At 35.3% G+C, this 17,347-nt stretch overlaps 1 long non-coding RNA gene across 4 annotated transcripts in view; it reads left to right on the top strand.

Annotated features, from left to right (window-relative positions):
* LOC311445204 overlaps positions 1 to 9,226 on the top strand; it is a 161,423-nt gene extending 152,197 nt beyond the window's left edge. For 2 of the 4 annotated variants that reach the window (XR_014698297.1, XR_014698298.1), the window contains 4 exons: positions 834 to 917; positions 4,562 to 4,681; positions 5,834 to 5,960; positions 9,072 to 9,226. This is a non-coding gene — a long non-coding RNA (uncharacterized lncRNA). Of the gene's footprint in view, positions 1 to 833; positions 1,943 to 4,561; positions 4,682 to 5,833; positions 5,961 to 9,071 lie in introns of those variants that run through there. The other 2 variants (XR_014698299.1, XR_014698300.1) reach the window with 2 other exon arrangements.
* The last annotated feature ends 8,121 nt before the right edge of the window (positions 9,227 to 17,347 follow it).

Below are 17,347 nucleotides of genomic sequence, written 5' to 3'. Positions count from 1 at the left end.
AGAAGTCACTTCTGCCTGATACCAATCAATCACTCACTCTCTGCAAGTATAAATGCACATTCACAGTGGAACGAGTTTGACCCACACTGTTATCAGAATAATAGTGAGAAACTACTACCAGACTTTTAGATGGGAAAAATAAAGTACAAGCCAAATGCCAGAAAGAGAATTCACAGATGGGAATACATGTTGTTAAATGGCACCATGGCATATGACCGCAACAATCAGTCAGTTCTCCATATTGTAGAAGATGTGTTCAATATGATGATTGCCAGTACTTGAAATACGGAGCTGAAGTATGGAAAAGAATATAGCAAAATCCCGATGCAGTATTTTGACAGCTCAGTGCTTTAAAGATCACTTTTTCCATCAACGCAAGAGATAAAATAATCTGATGCTTAATGCAAAAAGCAAGGGTCTTGGAAAGAAAGCACTGTTTTTTGGCCCAGATAAAGTAAGGCGGTTAAGCTTGTAGAGTTTTCTACTAACATTTTTGCTGACTAAGAAAATATTTGAGTTCCATTACATGAAACATGCTTATGTGTTCTGAATTAGTGTCTTTATCCTCATGATTTCAGTATTTCAGCTCTCAAACTATATGAATGTAATGCAGGTCTGATTCCACCTCGCTACCCTGACACACATGAGGGAATAGAGATGCAACTTGAGGCAGCACTCAGTCTGGTTGTAGTTTCTTTGCCTTCAGCATATTGACACTGTGGTGTGATATTGGGATAATCTGAATATGTCGTATGGAGTTGCAAGTATATGGGCAGTTTCACAGCCGTCTTACAAGATGTAACAGTAAATCTAAAGTCATCTTCTGTCTCTAGGTGATGTAGTCTCTTCCATACCACCTCCAGTGCAGGCCATGGCAGGACAGAGTCCAGATTCTGAGAACCATCTGAACAGCATTTGTAAGTGAGAACCTGCAAAGAAAATCACACCCTTGAGCAGCTTCTGGATTCCTCAGAATCATCATTTCTGCTACCCTCAACTGTGTTTTTTTGTTTGTTTGTTTGTTTGTTGGTTTGTTTTTTAGACTTCTGTATACTAGAAAAATTTCCTGGTTTTTAGTTTTAGTGACAGTTATGTACCCCAGCTGCATTTTAACACCATACAGTAGTTTTGTATATAACTTTATATTGTACAGTTACTCTTACTAACTTTTCTATTATAGGCTGTTAAATCTATTGCAGGAAAAAAAAAAAGTATGCCACAGCCATCACGTCTGGCTATATATTTGTTAGTCCGGTGTAAATTTGGACCAACTCAAAGCAAGGACCTAAATTCCTATTATTTCAATAGGAATAATAATTGAGAACAGGTTTTTATATTCAAAAGAATCTACAAAAGAAAATATCCATTACATATAATTATTTCCAGAAACAAAAAATTGATTTAGTATGTAAGTTTAGAGCTTGCATAGTATTTCACAAGAAATGACTGTGCAATAATCTTTTTTTAAAGAAGATAGCTCGCTGAAAGTAAGCCATATGCATAATGCCCCCTAATAAGAGATGAATCTGATTGAAAATAACTGTGCAGATAATCTCATTCCATTTTTAAAAGCACTAAGCTCTGTGTGATTGGCACAATTGCATTAATAATTTATAGCCATTGGGAATTGTTGGTTTCTGCCTTTTTTGGGATTCTGAATCACAAATGATTGCTCATTTTAACAATATTGAAAAAGATTGGAGGAGTAAAGCTGAAGGGAGGAAATGTGCTGACAGAATGTGCAGTAATTGTGTTGGCCAGCCTGGCTGCTGGAGCTGGCTATCAAGTGTGTTTTTTCTACTCAGCTAGTGAGAATCCTTACACGAAGGAAACATCATCTCTGAAAACAGTTCCCAGTGACTGCTATTGTTTGAGAATGCTGAAAACTCCCAGTTTCATTTATCATATAGATGTGGTATAAAATAAATTCCAAAATGTGAAACTAGGCTTTGTTTGGTTTGTTGCAATGTCAAAAAGCTTTAACGCTTAAGCTGTCACTGCTGTTCCTGACACAGCAAAGTAGGACAATCAAAAATAATGCATGAAAGGAGGCTCTCTGTGCTTGACTTCCTTGTTCTAAGCATGCCATGGGATATATTTGTTTATTGAAATTGTTTCTTTAGGGATCAAGTGCTTTGCAGAAGAATCAAAATTTTAATGTACGAGCAATTACTTTTCTTACTCTAAGACATATGCTTAATGCACTTTTGCAATTTTTAAAGTCTGTATGGTTCCTGTATTGTATACCTCTTAGGTATTTTTTCTGAGGCTAAAATACAAAACATATATTGGAAAATTCATCTTTCCATGCATACACACACAAAACAAAGATACCCAGACTTCGAGAGCAACAGTTGGTAGCTTCCAAGCTACCAACAAATTCAATCAATGTTCATAAACCTTTACAAACACATAGCATTGTCAGCACAAGAATCAATTTGAATTGCTCAGAGCTGTCACACATCTCCATTTGTTCAACAAAACTGTATGAGTAGTATTGAGTGTGCCTATTCCAAGCTACAGTTTTTGAAAGGCTTACTCTGTGTCCATTCGCTAACAATGATACTGTCATAGTAAGAAGTTGTGTTTAATATATTTGGTTGTAATTTTCAGGGAAAGAAACCAGACCATTTTCTTCCAAGTTCTGACACAGTGGGAATGCTGTCAGGAAAGATCTACGCTAACCATATCACCAGAAATAAGATTTAGATAGAAGAGTCCCTCACAAACCACCATATATGATTTTCATCTTGCTTGTGTCCACTTTTTTTTATGTCAGTTTTCCAGCTTTCAATTGATGTGGACTAACTGATTTTTGGGACAGTTTTTCCCAGCAATACAAAACCATGGGTATAGTAGCCTCAACTCTATTTTCGATGAATATAACATCAACATTGAAAGGTACACATTAAAGCTGTCTTATCCTCCAGTTCCCTCAGGCCTGCTGCAGTTCCTCCCAGTGCCATCGGCTTTTCATAGTTGCCACTTACACATTTCCCAGAGGGTCTGAGAGTGCCCAGGGGTGCCCAGGCTGGAGTAGCTTGAGAGGCAAGTCCATCATTGGTAGTATCTGGCTTCTGGTCACAGAAGTACATGGTTAACCCTCACTGTGAATCTTCTCAGCTCAACAGAATTGAGAACAACCCTTTTCATTGGATTTTTGATTTGATGCCTTTTAGGACATGCTAGGGGACACTTGACGTTTTTGCAGCAAAAATGTTGCCCACATGACTTCAAAGCTCCAGCAAATCAAGAGGGTGGTACAATTTACATGACTTCGGGGTTGCAAAACCCTGATGGGATCCTTTCAGCCAGAATCTCTCCAGCTAGCTGTAAGCACTTCTGAAGATAAATGCTACAATTTTCAAAGGAGCTTAAGGGAATAGGTGCCTGATCTCCTTGGATTCCTTAGAAAATCCTATCTGAAAGCTTTTATAGCATTAAAATATGTTCTCCTTTTTTTTTTTTTTTTTTTTTTTTTTTTTTTTTTTTTTCCAGAAAAAGAGAAGGCTTTGTTTACTGAAAATAAACTTCAAAAGATCGTGGTGTTTTACATTTTTATCTTGTTCTTAACAGTCATGCATTGTGCAGTTCTTTATTAAGTATAACTATTGACTTTAAGAAGCATCTGTGGAGGCACAGGGTGAATAGATTGAGCAGATAATCCTATTATATTCAATCAGATTGCAGGAGTTACTGTAATTTTGTCCTCCGTGAGGGAAGGTGTAAGTCTTTTGTATACATGCATGTATATCTTAGTGTAAAACAACATGCAGTAATTAGATAAAGTCAACAATAATAAAAAAATGGAGCTTTTTACTAATCATTTCTTGAGCTATCTCCAAGGCTTTTGGTGTTTTGGCAATCACTTGTGAGGAAATTGAAAAGATTTGAATCTTTAAAACTTTGAAAAACACAGACCTATGTACTATAAAAAGTAAATAAAACAATAGATAAATACAAAACTTATAATTCTAAGAAAATTATTATGCAGATCTATCATTCTTGCCACAGGGTAACTAATTATAATGTGATAAAGCTTAATTCATACTAGATCTTTTATACTTACTCTGTACTTCCTGGGATCAAGGAATTCTTGCAGCAATGAATATTTCTGGCCTTGACTTATTTTTTTCAGGGATGCCTTGTTTTTAGTCTGCTGTATAGACTCAGTTCACTATTGTATGCTTATTTGTACGTTTTACTAGTATTTTTTATATAAGAGCCAAAAATCACTGCAGCAAACCCCAGAAGTATCTGAGGAAAATGAGAGAGCGTGCTTAAATTACTGATGTTGAATGTTACCTCGTTTTCAGATTAGTTCTGTTGAATAAATCTCAACAGGAAGGGAAAAGATACTAAGCGTTCTGAAGTCAGGATCTGATCTGTAATGATAAATTATAGACTAGTAACTATTTGCTTTTTTTTTTTTTTTTTCATGACTAACACATCAGGAAAAAAAAATAAAGCGTGAAAAGTAAGAAATATCATATGTCTATGAAAATTCTGTCATAACTTTCAAATTCATCAACTATTCTCCCTTTTTCTTCCCCATATCCAGTGATTTAATTTGGATTCAGCAGAGCATGATGGATTTTGCTACTGGCACCTTGGATGCAGTGTAAATTATTTAGAGACAAATCTTGAATTCTCCTGTAGATTAAGATGAGACACAGTTTAGGTAAATGACAAAAATCTGTCAAAATGTAATCTGAAAACAACATTTATAAATTGAAGTATATTTTGTAGTGTTTTAATTTGTTTCAGGTTAATTTCCTTTTACTTGCCCATGGTACATATTTCAGATTTCACCAAATTATTTAGTGTAGCTAGCGATGTACGTTTTATTAATCAGAAGTGAAAACCTGAAAGACAAGAACAATCAAAGAACAGAAAAACATATTTGTTTCAAGTGATAGACCAGAGGAACGATGATTCATAACAGGAACTCTAAGTGTTGATTTTCCAAATCAGATGGGAACAATTGATTATGCTACTGTGCTTTTGAAACAAAAAGATGTAATGAGGATAAGCAAGTGTCTAATTCTTCTTGATGTTGGCTCAGAATAATTTCTCTACTTTAAACTGAAAAAGAGATCATATATCGCACACAGAGTTGTCAAGCCTTTACTGTAGGTGTTTTTGTTATTACTATTACTTTATAGGGAGGCAGTTACAGTGAGTATAAAACCGTTTTTTACATTTCACTGATTACATTTTCAGTAACAGGTCATGACCAAATTAATGACTTCTTTAGAGAGTGTTCATTAAAAATGGTCTTCGTTACTCTCTCTACAGCTTTCCAAGTTTGTGTAAATAATGATTACAGCTCACAACCTGATACTCTGCACACATTGAGTAACACCTTCCCACAGTGATGCAGTGGGATTGCTTATGTTATATAGTGGGAGTTAGAATGTACACTATGGGCTCCATATGAGCCTGAAATGCTTCAATGATGTGAAAAATCAGCAAAAAGTACTTACAGTCTTTAAAGTAATTATTCTATCAACCCATCCTCATACTTCTAGAAAATGAATACTTTAGATCACTTGTGACTGTAAAGTTGTGTCCAGACGTGTATGTTGAAGGTGTGCTGGCGCTATACCCCATGCTTTTCTGCCGACATTTTTTGAACTTACTTTTTGCTTTTTAAATTTATTGCTGTCATGAGATTATGGTTTTTTTGAAGAATTACTATATATATATATATATATATTTTTTTTTTTTTTTTTTTTGGGGGGGGGGGGTTGGGGGGGAAGGTAATATTTTGCTTCTTAACTTCAATGAATGTCTCATATTTCATGACATGGAAAATCCTTGCTTTTCACAGTGTTAGAAGAGGCATTAGATCAGACATTTGAGGAGCTTCAAGGGCTTCAAACAGGCTTCTTGAGTTCAAGCAAATCCCCAGTCTGGAGCTCCAGGCATCTGCAGCAGTCCTGCTGCATATTAGCAAGGTATTATCGCAAGTTCATCAAAACTTTTTTTAAAAAAGTGTGTCACAAAATGGTATCTAGATGAGATTATTTAGCATTACAAGTCCTTATGCAGCTTTTAGGAGAATCACTTATTTGCTAAATAGAGTGCAACAGCTCCTTGGGAGCCATTCCAGTCTATCAGGTAAATCTGTAATTAGTATCCAGTTGATCTGAAGCATGGTGCTGTCATTATACTGATACAGACATACACATTAGAAAACATTACTGCCTGGGCACAGTAGGCAATTCACAGACACTAATAACTCAGGTATTTTATTTTTTTTTAAAGCCTAGTGATTTTTGTTTCAGAGATTTTTGTTTTGATTAAAAAAAAACTCATAATTGCTACATTATTTTTAATTTTTAGTTAAGCATAAAACAAATGAGAAATAATTTTTGCTGTGATTTCTAACTTTTGAAAATAGTCTGTTAGATTTTTTTTTTTTTTTTAAAGAACCAAGAGGCTGGGCTGATTGTTTGTTTTTTAAGGAAATAGATTGTGTGGTTACATTAAAATGCTAGCAGCAGAAAAAAGGAATACCGACAGTTGATTTTGTGAAAAAAAGTCTGGATTTAGTGTAGCTGAGTGGAATTCCACTTGATTTTGTTTGAATTTCATAATTTAGTTCTTGGTATGGGAGAGGCTCATGCCCTTTTACAGTAAATGGAGGTCCCATATTTTGGCGTAAAGGTTTAAAACATGTAGCAATGACTAAAACAGAAGGAAATAAAATAATGTGTCAACTTGTATTAACTATACTTCCATCATATGCAATAAAATTTAGTAATTAAAATAGAGGTGGATTTGGCTGTAAAAATGAAACTCAGGCACAAGAATGCTATGGCATTTCTATAGAAAAGAACAGATGCATGAATTTTGGGGAACCTCCCCAGCCCATTACCGATTTATTATATTTACAAGTCATTTGATCTTCTTTGGAATAGTTTCACTATTAACTAAGCATCTCTTTTTCTTTTTCATACATTGATTAGAAGTTTGGGATATGAAAAGCAAAGCTCAGAGGACCGATATGTGTTGTCTGATGCTTAGAAAATGGATACTGTCTACAGACGCAAATACAGGAAAATGGGTCTCTTTTGTCAACTTTTCCATGGCCTTGATAAAACACACTGCAAGCATAAAACAGATTTCTTAACGGGCCAACATCAATAATAAACTATTCTCATTTGTTTGTCATGTTTGAAAGGAACAATGTGAACAGAGTTGAATACTACATTGAGCATTTCAATCTGATACATTTTCAAACACAAGTAGAAAAGCTGTGAACCATTACATACATACAAGGTTGATTGATTTTGGTTTATAGTCGCAGTTAATGGGAAAATTTGTCTTAAAAATAAGCCAAATCAGGTATGCTAGTATACCCAGTATAAGTAAAGTCAAAAATGTGAGTTCTTATTGAACAAGACATCAAGACCTGTCTTGTGACTAATGCAACAGACTAGAACTGAGAAAAAAAAAAAAAAAAAAAAGATAAATGCTCATTTTTCAGTTTATCTTCAGGATAGAGAATAATAGAGGCAAGAAAATAACTCTAAATTCCAGTTATGAAATATTTTGAAACAAATTGAAACAAATTTGGGTCAGCCAAGCTCTGGTCCTTTCAGTAAAAAAAGAAAATTCAGACTGAAGCAATAGAGGGTATCTTCTACATTTACCCTCTGGCTTTTTCACCAGTCCTTTATATGGCTGGGGGAAAATTGTATAAACTCATTTTGTTGTTTACTAGCTAATCCTTTGGATTAATTCCTCACCCACATCTTTTCCAGGTGGGTGTTTGTTCAGAAACTTTAATTTCCATCATAGACTTAACTTTGGCCTAAAGGAAACTTGGACAGTTTACTAAACTCTGTTCTGCACAAATATCCAGTGTAATGACAGTGAGCAAATGATGGAGGAGACCAGAAACTGGTGATCAGAATATTCAAAACATTCACAGAGAATAAAAATTACATTTGATGTTGTAAATATGTTGCCTGGTAACACTGGAATTAAGACCTTATCCAATAGTTTAGTAGCACGTTTAAGATAGGAACTTCTTATTATTTGAATGTCACAGACTCTATTGACAGGCTGTCTGTTGAACAGTGCCTATTTTAATTTTAGAATACTGCAAATGATAAAAATAACATTCCAAATCTAGTAAGGACTTAAAATTCATATCAGTGATATTAACAATTTAGTAAACAAGCCTGGGCTACAGTACCATCCTTTAAGAAGCACAGACTGATGATCTAATTCACAAAACTGTTTTGCCGCTATAAAAAATAAAAAGTATGACAATCAACAAGTGTAGTAAAAGCCGAAAAAATATTTTGTATATATATATAATTTGATGTAGATAATGATGCTTTTACTCAGTTTAAGGAAGGACATATCCTGAATTAATCTGGGACTGTTTGTTGTGATGCATACAAAAAGTATGTATTGGAAAATGGTTAGTTTAGTGAGAGGCTGATTTGTAATTATTGCTCCAACTGCACTAAGATTTCCAAGCGTTCTTTTGTTTCTCGTAACCTGCCTCCTTCTGCCTGCCTCCAGATAGAATGATGGAATCATAGAACAGCTTAGGTTAGAAGGAACCTTAAAGGCCATCCAGTTTCAATCCCCCTGCCATGTACAGGGATACCACTTATTAGATCAGGGTGCCCAGGGCCACATCCAACCTGGCCTTAAACACTTCCAGGGATAGGGAATCCACAATCTGTCTGGACAGCCCGTTCCAGTGCCTCACCAAGCTCTGTGTGAAGAATTTTTTCCTAACATATATTTAAATTTCATCTTGTTTAGTTTTAAACCATTCCCACTTGTTCTATCAAAAGGTCAGGTCATCCACCTCATATTCTTACACCAGAAAGCAAACTGAAGATGAGTTTGCATGTTCATGTGGTGATACTTTTTCAAGAATTTAAGGTAATTTTATTGATTTAATTGTGTTGATATTATCTGAGTGATGTATTTTTTGCTATCTTCTAAAAAACGTTCAAGACTTTTTTTTCACAGGCACAATAACAGAAGCATATATCAGCATATCATTAAGCTGTTAACTAAAATAGTATATTTTATAGCTTAGCTCAGGTCATCCGAGTAACACGAGAGTGTATAAAGGCCGGGAAAGTAGAAAAGCTCTACAGAATGGCCAGGGAGATGGAATAGTGCAACATGAACTCACTGAAGTTGAATTACAGTTGAATCAAGAAAGCTCCAGATGTCAGAAAAACATGTAAGTATCACCCTTCATATATATATTCGTTTCTCAAAGATGTCTCATATGTTGTGGTTTAAATTTTTTTTTTTTTTGCATTTGCCATCACTCATTTTGTTGACTTCATTGTTCATTGTGTGAAAAAAGTTTTGTACTTTTATTTTTTCTCATGAAGTAGAGATTTTTAAGATAACTGTCACTGTACTGCTTCCGCAATAAGTAAAGCCTTGAGTAAGGATAAAAAGGAAGTATTACCACACGATTTCAGCTGTCTCTTATATTAAAAGGATATATGTGTTTTTCCGTTTCACTTTTAACACTTGCATATTTGAAGACCAGGCAAGAGATCTAAGTGTAATATAACGAATCTGTTAATCAGAAAGCACATTTGCTCATACTAAAATTTCTCCAAGATACAAAGCAATTTTGAAATACTGTGATTTTCTTTTAGCTAATTTTTCACATCACTGTTTTTGCTTTTCTTTCCCTTCTGCCTACCTATTGTTCAGGGGGGAGTTGGTCAATTTTCTGTTGAAGGAGAAACTAATGACATCAAGTCAGTGCATTTTCTCAGTTTAATCTGTTTCAGTTTTTACAGGGCACAAGCAGAAGTACTTATAAATAGCCTGCAGTCAATCTTGTTTTTAAATATACCATCCCAGACATCAGCACTACGTTTCTAGAAGGCACTGTGCTGTAAGAGCCCACTGGAGTTAGAGAGCATATTGTTAACTTACCTATTGCAAGGGCATCAAAATTGTCAATACATCTTTCTTCATAGCTAGGCTACAGCTTTATCAGATGATAGCTAACACCTTTTCTCAGTGCTGTACATTCACCTAGATGAAGAATAATGGTCCAGATCAGATGTACAAATCAGCTAGAATATGTGGTATGAACTTTACACTTGCTTTATTTCACCCTTAGGACAGATGATACTCGCCTGTTAGTGTTCCACAAGATAACATATTATTTGAGTTGAAGGGTTATGTTTTGATTATATAAATGGTTGACGCCGTGATTGCACTGCGAAAGCCCCAGCAGCTGGGTAAAATATGCCCTGGAGTAAGCGGGTCACCTTGCCCTTATACCTGTGTCTTTTGGAAAAGGATATATGTTCTGTCAGGAGAACTTTTGTAGCCTGCAATTCTGGAAGCTGCTTTTCCTCCTCCATCAGAATTACTGTTTTCTGAAGTGAAGACTATGGTGGTTTGGACTCTCTCTTGGGGAAGGCTAGAGGAGTGTCTGGATAAGACCAAAATGATAGTGGTCTTCAGCAAAGACTGGCCATATGGGAGTAACAGAGGTGCAATCACAGAGCTAGATGATGTGAGTCAGGCAGTGATGGATATCATTAGGGTAACCAGCAAGGACTTTCAGGCTCATGGGAATTGCTTGTGAATGTATGCTGGAGAACAGAACATTGAACAATTAGTGTTTGAAGCTGAAGGCACTACAAAATTCCAGATTAACTGATCAGGCTACATTCATGTAATTGTTTTGTGTGTTGCTTTCTAAAGGTACAGATGATTCCAAGCTACAAAGACTCCTGAGACTTTGCAAGTGAGAAAAGCTATTTAGTAAGCTAATGAGAGGTTAGATTTTCATTTCCCAGAGCTAGATATGGGAGTATAGTTCTGATCAGGTCTTATTTATTTTGGAAAAGATCCTTTGAGGCAGTTTGAACCTTGTTGTTATCATTTGTGTGTGATTTTTATTGAATAATTATTCTTTCATAAAATCTTTACTTTTTCTGCTTAATTAGTACAGAAATTCTGTTCAAGTTTGTATTATGTGGATCTAATTCAAGATTATAGGTTGTGGTAGAATTATAACAGGAATATACTTGTGCCACTATGACCAGTGTTTCTGTCTCTCTTTCTAGTTCTCATACTAGGAACCCTGAATCTATAATTAAATGTTATTTATCTAGCCCTTTCCTTTGAGAGCTGTTTCAGAGAACAAATATGTGAACAGACTGGTAAAAGGAATTCTCAATCTTTACCTTCAATTGATCAGACTTGAAATTGTTGCAACTGTTCATTTAGTCTTTTTCTCATTTCTTTACAATCAATCTGTACTCAAAGAACAGTTTATAAACTGAATACAAAGTAGGGATGTCCTATCAGCTCTGAACCAGAATTGTATTTGGTGAGCCTCACAAACACTTTCATGTGCAACATAGAAGCTTTATAGAATGCCTTCTTTGAAAACAGATCAGATACCTTGCTGATAGATTCCTTTAGAATAAGTCAGACAAATGGAGAGGATAGATAGCTAACACACCCCATCTTAGAGAGAGAGTTATTTCTTCTATTAACTACATTTTGCCTAAAAATATATAGTGCTTCAAATGTATTACATTTGTTAGATTTAGACTGATTACTTTTAGAAGTTAAAGCAGGATGCATGGGATATATATGCATCCTAGAAGGGAAAACATGATTATTTGATTTTTGAGATAGTTGTGGAATGCTACTGTTACTGTTACTCTAAACCGATAGAAACTCCTCTTGTTTGAGGCCTTTCCCGAAAAGACCAACTAGCTGCAGAATTGGCAAGAATTCCTTGTGGCCTGCAGATACTTAAAAAAAAATGTAGAAGTTAAATACCTGGCTTCCTCTAAATACATCCAAATAATAAGAAACTAAGAACAACATGTAACTTTCACTCTCCTCTGGATTACTGTGTCCTTTTTGACCCCTCAGAAATATAGGAACTTACTAGAGCCTGTTTGGCTGAGAACCGTGAAGATAGCAAAGAAGCTGGAGCACTGTGGAGCAGGAGAGACGGAGACCTACATTTCTCCAGTCTCAGAAGTCCAGTGCTGGGAGGATCTAATTGCTGACTTCAGTTACCTAATGGGAGGGTATAGAGTAGGCAGAGCCAATCTTCTCAGAGATGTCCAGCAAAAGGATTAGGGCCAAAAGACACAAGATGCAAAAGACAAAAGGAAGAACAATTCCAACTGGATATACTGAAAAAGATTTTTCATGGTGAGGACAGTTGAACACTGGCACAGGTTGCTCCAAGATATTGTGAAATGTCCATCTATTGAGATAATCAAACCAGATCGTGAACAATTCGATCCAACTCTAAAGTTGACCTTGCTGTGAGCAGGGGTTGGACAGGATAAAGTCCAGAGATTCCTTCCAGTCTAAATTATTTTATTGGTTTCATTTGTGGGTTTCTTAGTACATAGATAGGGGATGTAAGACAGAGCTTTGGAGGCTACCCAAGTGAAAAGGACAAAATATACTAAGAGAAAAAAGAATGCCAAAACAAAAGAAAGAAATCTGTGTACCCTTCAGAAAAAAAATCACACACTAATTCTGTCTTGAGTTGTGAGTTATTGTTTTCAGATAATAAATGTTCTTTAATAGCTTCATACAAAGCAGGACAGCTGAAAGTATATTAATTTTGCTTCGATATGAGATACCAACTGTTCTGAAAGTTGTAATGTTTCTTAAATATTACAGCATGGAAAAAAAAGAAAAAAAAACAAGCTAACAAACAAAAACCCCTTGTGTTTCTCAAAACAAGTTAACATTTTCAAATGCCTTACAGTAGTGATTCCTATAGAGGCATGGATAATGACAAGATGTTGGCAAAAATTTTGTCTCTAGCTGTTTTTGTAACTGCATAAGCTGTTTCATGAAGAAATCCTGCAGATTCGTGAAAACATTTAAAATAGGGAGGGTATTGTACAGCTACACAGGTTGCTAGGGCTATTTATGACAAGAAGAGGATGCAAGAACTCCCCGAAGACACAGGAGATCTAAGGCACCATGAGGAGCGGGGAGTGCAGAATATAACAGCAGGTATCAGAGAATGGTTTATAGGCTGGAGGGAAAAGCACTTCTAGACATTGGTATTTTTATGAATTTGTTTCATGGCTTCCTCATGTACCAGTGTATTGGGACACGAACATTGAAATTATGTAGTTACAGGTTTTTTAATGCTCTTATTTTTGAGTAAGCTGTTCACAAACAGTTGTAGAAATTGAAAGATTTATAACCATATGTCATCTAGCTAGATGTAATGCACCAACATGATGTTGAACCTCCTTTGCCCACCTTATTCCTGCTATCTCAGGTTACACACCCAGAAGTTAATGTAATCCAGATAACAGAAGCCTAATTACTCAGTATATCCCTACTTTTAACATGCTATTTACATGGTAAGTGCATATCCTGAATATGTATGTTTTGCAATATTCTGCCCATAAAATTGTTCCTGCTTATAGCAATAGAAGGCTCCAAAACTTTTTCAGGAAAACAAAAACAAAAACATTTTCATCTGCCTTGTGTTCACTTGTTGGAGACTTATGTAAATACTGCGGATGATGTGCATTTGGAAGGCTTTTTTGTCCAAGTTTTTACTGAAGTTCTGTAACGTGAAACTGCCAGGTTACATAGCTTTATGTGATAAATATAATTTAAATGTAAGGATGAAAATGTTATGTTGTTTTTGTTTTATATCTGGTGAGTATGCATTTCAAGTATAAATATCGAAAGAAGGACTTCCAACTAGTCTTATATTAAAGGTAGCAAATAAAAAAGCTAGTCAAACCACTAGAATGATTTATCAATTCTAAGAGAGTTAAAAAATGAAATAGTCTGTAGTAATGACTTGTATTGGAATTTGGAATTAAATATTGAAATTTACTTTTTTGTATGGTGAATTATAAAAAGTAAGATGTAAATAGGTGATCTGAATTTTCTGTCTTTGTTTCTCAATGCACAGAAAGAAGGTGAAATAGTTTTCTCAAGGAATGTTATAAGCAAACGCACCATAGGAGGAAAAAAAGAATCAGATAAAAAATGTATCAAATTTTCTTCTCTAGAGTAAAACTCTTTGAAGTATCCTTCAAATACTTGTCCAATTTTATTGCTCCCCCTGTTGCTGCCTATGGCTTCTTCAATATATTCATATTTTTATGCAGATTTTGTTTCACTCCTAATCTATGAAAGCTGGGGGGGGACAGAGGTGATAGGAATAATGGTGTAAGTTGCACATCACATACTGCAGCTCTTTCATCTTGCATCTTCTTTCATCTTTCCTCAGTTTCAAACCTCTTGTCATGTAGGTTACATCATCCCACACTAATAGGCTACACTTACCAAAGCTATAGGAATGTATGAATTATGTTAACTTATACCTACCTGTCAAAATACTTTTCTACTGTGGCCCTCCTTTCTCTCCATCTGCTAGAAAAGATTTATTTATTTTTTTTTAATATCCTGTGAGAAAAGGCTACTGACAGAATGTACAGTACAATCTCATTACCTACTTCTTGGATCCCTGATCATTTTCTGAGTTGTTGAGACTTTTTTGTACATTGCTTAAATCTGAGCAGTTTACCTATTTTTGGAATTCAAACCCACTTTTGTTAAGCCACATGTATGTATTGAGCAGGATCTTTCTCCTGTTTGCTGTGTTTCTGATCTCTGTCTGTTGTGTAGCAACTGTAGGAGCAAGGGATAGAAGAAAGTTTAAACTGTAGCTTTCTTAAATGACTTCATGCCCTAAAGTTTATATTATCTTGGTTTTGCCCTTACTCTGTACAGACTACAAGACATTTTAGGGAATTCTTTGTGCTTTCCTGTTTTAGTTCTTAAGAGGATGGAAATGGAAGACAAAATTACAACAATGTAAGACGCTTAAATACATGTGAGTAATGGCACAAGCACTTAACACTTATTAAATCAGATTTTTCTTTGAAGCATCAAAAATTACTAAATTTTCATGGGAAGCTTGTGTGCTTCACCATTTTATTGACAGCCCTTGACTTCTATTCCTAAGACCATGCCAAAAACACATACCAATGTAGAATAATGCTTCATTAAAATGATACTATATAAAAACAATGTTGTGGTTTAACCCACTAATATTTGCTATTGTTTGGATGTCAAAACAATTAATAATTTCTACAAGGCATAGAAATTTCTACTTGTATGGCAGCCTTAACTTCTCACAAACCTTCATGAAACTAAGGGTTTAGGAGTGTATTTTGAATACATGGTCAAAAAGTGTGCCTTCTGACCAATGAATTTTGCTCCAGTAACCTTTAAAGCTATACTGAACCTACCCTTTGTACATTTTGTAGAGATCCACACTTGGGTTATATTCCTAAATACGAGGCAAGGCCAGCAGTTCTTAATGGTGTACACAGCTGTGACAGAATGCCATGTCAAACATCACTAGGATTTTCTAGGTCAGACTGTTTTACTGTGTAATAACATCTTGTAGTATAATAGTGCCAAGTTTGCATAAAACTTCTTCCACAGTCCTTCCACAGAAGCATTATGAGAACTTTCTATTATATGAGCACACACCAATTCCAATATTAGCTTGAATTCAGCAGCAATCAAATGTTCTAAACTTAACAGATGCAAATGTGTAGGATCTCATAGCATTTTGTTCAGAGTGTATATGCTGGACAGTATATCAGAATGAACAATAGAATTTATTTTGATTACATTGTTAATACTTTGTAACATGTACATTTTTGTGTGGATTTTCAAAAATTTTATTTTCCAAATTTTTTGTTTAAATTTAAATATATCATTAAATATATAAAGATCACTACTTCTAACTGTTTGGTAATAGTGGCTTGCTGATGCAGTTGCATTTCCATTTATGTAAATTAGTGGCACTGACAGGTAATGACAATGAAGAAAAACTGAAGATGTCAAATTCCAGCACCCTTGTGGCCAGTATTTTTCAGTTCCTTGGTACAATACTATGCAGCACAAGTAAATTTTTCAAAATCTGTTCCATTTTATAATGCTATTGTTACTGTTGAGTAGTCTACACAGTATCATGAAGTTCAGATGAAAGCAAATATCATAAATGAATATGCATTATATTCCCAAACATTGTTTTCATTTGTACAAGAGTCAGAAGGGGTTGACAATAGCTTACTCTGGGAGTTTTACTTTCATTCAATGGACATTTGTAGATTGTTTTATTGGAATCAAGACCTTGGAGAAATTGCCATGCACAGTCGTGGCTTGAAGTTAGAAATCTGTTGTTAATTGTTGTAATAATACATTTGCACATGAAAAAATAAAATACACAATTAAAGCTCTTACAGTTCTTAAAAGAAAAGCTTAATCAGTACTTACCAAGACTAGCATTTATATTCTTTTTAGAAGCTGGGCTGAATACTTATTTGAACTATAAAATTCTAGGTTACTGTATAGAAGAAATAGGTTCCCCCTGTGAAGTTTCCTCCTCTCCTCTAGCTATGCTAGATAAGATCAATACATACACCACTGAGAAGTGAGGGAGTGCATCTCCAGTGGCAGTTTCTCTGATCTCAGTGCAGGTTCTTGTACTATGGGTAATAAACAGAAGACAAGTTGGCTCCTTAAACACCTGTGTAAGACTGCAGCAAAGGCATCATTCATCTGTAAGAGATTAATGAGAGGCCTTCATTTGCCAGCCCTCCTACGAGCACCTTATGTTTGCTGACATCTGATATTTCCAGTAGTAGCAGGAGTTAACACATTTCCAAGGCAGTGCCACATTGGAGCCTTTATCACCTCATCAGCAAGGTCCGCTTGTGTTGGCTCTACACAAGGGACAGGTCATAGGCCACCCCTTGGTGGTCAGTGCTAGCCCAGTCCCCACATGGTACAAATAAGGCTGCTGAGCTGCCAGCTTGCGATGATTTTTTTATTTTTATTTTTTCTGTGCATGCGACCAGAATGCCTGAAGGTAATTCCTGTTGTTCAGTCAGTCTGTTAGACAGGTGCATTATTTTCCAATCTGTGACTTCACAAGTCTGCAAAACGCATTGGATATGTATGTCATTGCATAAAAATTATTTTATTTAGTACAGACATAAAACATGAGAATACTGCCTAGAGAATAAATGTCCTGCTAAGGGAAAGAAAAAGAGAAAACCTTTCATCTTGTAAAGCTTACCAAAATCTTGTTTGTAGCAAACAGAGAAACAAATACTTCTTCCACACAGGCAAGGCTGTTCCTTGTTCTTTATATTATCTAAAACTGAAATAAATAATAATAATAATAAAAAAGTCATCAGAGAAACCTATTACCAAAATCATTGCTATAAGATAGGTTAAGGTGGTACTTAGAACAGATGATACATAGCACATTGCATGGTGT

This window comes from Aythya ferina, assembly GCF_964211825.1.
Source record: "Aythya ferina genome assembly, chromosome: 15".
NCBI classification, from domain to species: domain Eukaryota; kingdom Metazoa; phylum Chordata; class Aves; order Anseriformes; family Anatidae; genus Aythya; species Aythya ferina.
The sequence above is the reverse complement of the archived record's forward strand: the minus strand, read 5'-3'. Positions and strand labels throughout refer to the sequence as shown.